At 38.9% G+C, this 5,231-nt stretch overlaps 1 long non-coding RNA gene across 1 annotated transcript; it reads left to right on the forward strand.

Annotated features, from left to right (window-relative positions):
* The first annotated feature begins 228 nt into the window (after positions 1-228).
* Positions 229-2,960, forward strand: LOC117243273. The gene is made up of 2 exons (XR_004495424.1): positions 229-544; positions 2,911-2,960. It is a non-coding gene; the product is annotated as an uncharacterized LOC117243273 (long non-coding RNA).
* Positions 2,961-5,231: the final 2,271 nt, after the last annotated feature.

Consider the following 5,231-nt stretch of genomic DNA (forward strand, 5'->3'; position numbering starts at 1 on the left):
TCGAAAGCGTCACGTCTGCTACAATGTTACTATATAATGACGTTACGTATTTGTTGCTATTCTTGATTCTACAATAACGTTATTTTACAGGGTTATTGTCAGTGATATTGAAAACGTAGTGATATGGAAATTTCGAGGAAACAGGGTACGTCAAAACAGGTGCTGATATGCAATTGTTATAGAAACACGTGCATTGGAGAATCTTCATTATTTCCATTTCTATTATTTGAATCTTTGAGCATTCAGATGTAATGTTATCCTAATTCTTTATTTGTTAAATGTCTTGCACCTGCAGTTGCAGCCTTTCGTAATAACGATAGATAATGTTATTGTAGAATCGTAGTTGTATCGTAGAATCGAGTGGAATGAATTTCGTCAAATTCCGAAGTTCGAAAGATCGAAAGTTTGAAAAGTCAAAATTTCAAAAAATACAAAATTCGACGATCCGAAAATTTAAAAAACGAAAATTTACAAGTTTGAAAAATCGAAGATACGTGCTACCAAAATTATAGGAATTTAAAAATTAGTCTTGAAACAAATTACAGTAAGTACCATATTATATCAGACATCTACTTTTTTCTCTGTATATCCACACACACACGCACCTATATATGTCGAGTTATCATTGAGATTAGGGGCGTTTAACGAATCTTCGTTTGGATTAGCCATTGTTGTTATACCATATAGATGACAGTTAATGCCACAAATATGATCATTACAGAATTTGACAATTAACCGTGGCCGACTAGATACACCAGATGCTAATGACAATAATCTTAGATTCAATAACGAATACACGATCAACAGAATAGCAAATGCGCTTACTTGTCCTAAGTCCAAGTGTAACTAAACTTACTTGCCCACAGACCAAGTGTAATTGATCTTATTTGTCCACAGTGCAAGTGTAACTGATCTTACTTGTCCACAGTCCAAGTGGAACTCCTCCTGTACCTTTCTATGTACCTTTTTGTACCCCTTGGGTGAACTATGTTTTTAAGGAGAGCTATAGAACTACATAATTTTCTAGTTTTTCTAGTTTCATTATTATAGAGAGCTATAGAACTACATACCTTTGTTAGTTAAAACGTCCATCCCGTGACCGTGGCCACGTTTAGCGACCAGATGGATCGTTTCGAGCCTAAGCATGTTGTCATAAATCTCGGGCAAACATACTCGGATTAAATCATAAACAACTACCAAGTTTTATTATTTAAGTACAGCTATAATAAAAAGTCTAGACTAAGTATTGAAGATCATTCTGGCGTAACTCAACGTATTTGTCCATTGTACAAGTAGAATTTATCTGAAAGAACTGAACCGCAGTCCAAGTGAAATTGCCCTTAAATACTTTTATCCGTACCTTTCGGGTCAATCTTTGTTTTTAAGGAGAGCTATATAATTACTCCATACCTGTTACGTCGGGCAACACTCTACCTAGACCAGGCCACGCCACGCGGGCAAAATGGGAATCAAATGACCGCCCATCCTTGCTAAGTACCCTCGATAGTCGTAAGGACCCATCATAAATCTCAGGAATTTGCTAGCTAAGGTCCTTCGGACCGAACAAACATCTCTTTACTGAATCGTTTTTGAAGCTTATTATTTACTACGGAAAGACACTTTACACTAGCAACTTTTTATCAAGGGTAGCTAAGACCCTTCCTAATCCATCAATCTGTCTTTATCTAACCAGAAGCAATGTCTAACCTTCACTTTCACATGTCTCGCCTTCGCTTTTCTAACCAAAATTGCCATCAACAAATCCAATGGTCCCTTGCGTTAGCCCACACCCATCACTAGCTTTCCTCCGACACAGCATCGTCACTTTACCTCGCTTATTCTTCATCGTTAGAATAGCCAACATGTAATTACCGGATTTCTATCCTTAAATCAATCACTTACTTAACTTGTACATACGCATCGGTGTAATTATCTTCTTTACAGAGTTGTTGGAATAAACGTTAATTTATACCTGTTAATTCAGCGTAAGCACAATTAAACCAGCCCTATTATCGTAACAGAAATCAGGGGATCGATCAGTTCGTGGCGTCGATTATCTAATCGTAACGGGAATTTGCGACTCCCGTTGACGTGCTTTCTCGTCATCGCGTCTCTCCGCGAATGGTCGAAGAAACAATACCTTCGTTAGGTACACGACCCTTCCGTGACCGTGGTTACGTTCAGCGACCCGTTGTGTCACTTGGAGCCCAAGCCCACTGTCGTAAACCCATTAAACCGACAGAACTCAATTCTGACAGCGTATAACACAGGTATTTGTAAATTTTGTAAATAAACCTATTTGACCCCCCCCCCTCCCTCTCATCCCACCCCTCCCCAAAGTTACACAGCACCTAAAAAGTAGACTACCGAAGCGTCCTGTTTTGCGACCAAGTTTTCAGGACAGAAAAAATCAACGAAAAACAAAATCATATGAAAGCTCCGCTGCCCAGCGGCTTAAACCCAAAGATTGCATTAAACGCAAAAAATGTAAAGCGCCGACACATAATATAGTATGGCTACGTCGTACCTTTGCCTAACACATCATTATCAAAATTCATAGTTTATTGTGAATACCCAAATGTATTAAAATGTATCTTGGTGTAATAAACGTTATTTAAAAAGAAAAAAAAAAAACCCACTGTCGTAAATCTCGGGCACTCATACTCGGATTAGAACGTGAACAACTATTTCTCAGTTTTATTATTTAAGTACAGATATAATAAAAAGTCTGGACTAAAGTATTGCGGACCTTGACGACCATTCCAAAAGAAAGGCCCCGATGTCCTTTTATCTCTGACATATACAGGGTCATTAGTAACTGGTGGTACAAGCGGAAAGATTCTACGCGAAAAAAGAAGCCGAAAATTTAGAATAAAAATTTTTCTTTTTTTAATTTTTTAAATAATCAAGATCCGAATGTGGAAACGAGACCAAAGCAAGGGAATACTGGAAAGAAGAGGAGGAAGAAAGATGCAGACTATTGCAGATGAAAAGAACAAGACCTGAGACATGTAATAGAAGAATGTGAAATAACTGGAGGACCAAAGGACGTAGGATAAACGCTGAACGAGACTGGGGAAGGTTTAAGAGAACTGAAAGCAATAATAGAGAAGAGAAGGACAAACGACAAGGAGGATGCACAGCAAGGAGGCTAAATACCAACGTTGCAATAGTTCGTTTCTCATTAGTTTCTAAATTATAGTCCCTAATGTTTAGTTTCTAGAGGTAGAATAAGCAAGGTAGTGCAATAGAATAGAGTGGAAAAGGGGGAAGGTAAACATATAAGAAGAGAATTAGATGTAAGGGATGTAAAACCCGAAAGACTAAACAAAAATAAATAATAAAAATAAATATAAGCAAAACGGACGCCAAACTTCGATATAGCTTCACATTTAGCGAACACTGTTATCTTTGTTTATCTCTCGAAACACACTGCAGACGTAATTGGAAAAACTTAATGGGACATTCTACTGTTATCAATCGCACACACCAAGAAACATTCGTACGGAAGAAACAGTTGCATAAGAAAGCAAGATACGCGGAGAAGAAACGACGTTTCTAACAGCTGTTTAGTATATCGCGAGGCAGGCTCGATCGATTTGACTGAAACGAAGAAGCCAGTTTCGCGAATAAAGCGTGAGCATGGCGCACAGGGTAGCAGAGATTTTACGATAGCAATTATGAGGTTGGAAGAGTTTAAGTGGCTATAAGTCTGCCGGTAATTGAAAGGACCGTTTTTTTCATCGAGAACTGACGCGGTTCGCAGATTGCCTCTAACCAGCGCCGCGATCTCCGTTAATTTCCGGCAAGATGAAGTTTTTCTGCGAAGCCGGCGAACAAATCGACGCGCCCGCTGTATTGTAAATCAGCGTAAACGATCGTGATCGTCGAGCGCGTTTTCGAACAGACTCATGGGCCAATTTGTCGAATGTGATATACGCGAACCAAGCGCTTCGTTTCTTATCGGTTTTTTCGGTTTGTAGCTTGAGTAACGAGTTTGTTCGAGTTGCTTTAAAAGCCCGTTAACGCTATGTAGAAATATCGAAGAGCAACTTTGTTCTCTCTCTTTAAATGGAATGCAACTTTTACAAAATTGTGTTTTTCATAACAAGGCTCGATGTAAAACGTGCAATGGGGAAATATGTTAACGATTCGAAAAACAACATTATTCTTGATTGGTATAACGTAGAAGTTGCTCGAATATGCGAGTCAAATGATTCATTTCGTACGATATTATCTGTACGTTGAAAACGAAACGAAGGTTTCCCAGAAGCGCTAAATATTTCAAGGAATAATCAGCACTGATTCGAAACGCAGAAGCAGTTAAAATTTTTCTACCAGTTCAATCACAAATCGTTCAACACATAATTGTACCTGTACTTAATCACGAATAATACCATACCATATATCCGGACTATCATTAGTACTATTATCGACCTCAGAGGAAGACAAACCCACAGATACCGCAGAAAAAGAGAACGAAAAGAGTATGGAATGAAATTGGTGTAGAGCAAAAGATACGCTTTCGTCGTTGTAAATGATATTCATCTTGTGATGTTATTAACAGGGGAAACAGTATCCACAACAGTAACCTTGTCGTTCTCTTGGTTCATATTTCCATAGATATTCGAAAGTTTTATTTCGTCTGATCTTCTAATTGCTTTGAACAGCGTATAAGACAAATACCCGAGAATGAATCGTAGAGGAAGGAAGGAAAAGGAAGATGGAAGAAGAGCGAATGGAATCGATGGAAGAGAGAAAAAGAGAGATAAATTGGACAGAAAAAGGAAGAAGATATCTTACTGTTCCCCTCGTACGTATTTCAATAGATATTTGATAAATGCCTTTTTATATATGATCCTTTGATTGTTTTCAGTGGCGTGTAAGGCAGATGCTCAGAAATCATAGAAAAATAAAAGGACAAGAGCGAAGATGAATGAAAAGGAAAGAAGAGGAAATTCAGAAGAAAAAGAGCGAAGGTTACTGCGCCGATGTATGCAAATTTTACACGAGCGTCGATTTAAGCAGGCGCGGCGCGCCAGTCTGTATAATAGCGAGTAAACACGGCGTGTTTAATACGCATCGCGGATGGATGGAACGCGTATGGCTGCGCGGTAATTAGAAACGAGGCGAACGCTTGGTAGGCGTAGGCGATAGCGATCGCACACGAGCCAACAACCAAAGAAGAAGAACGCGGTCCGTGCGTGAATATTCAAGCTCCGCTATGCTTC

This window comes from Bombus vosnesenskii, unplaced genomic scaffold (genome assembly GCF_011952255.1).
Source record: "Bombus vosnesenskii isolate JDL3184/JDL3185 unplaced genomic scaffold, Bvos_JDL3184-5_v1.1 scf7180000013265, whole genome shotgun sequence".
Taxonomy (NCBI): Eukaryota; Metazoa; Arthropoda; class Insecta; order Hymenoptera; family Apidae; genus Bombus; species Bombus vosnesenskii.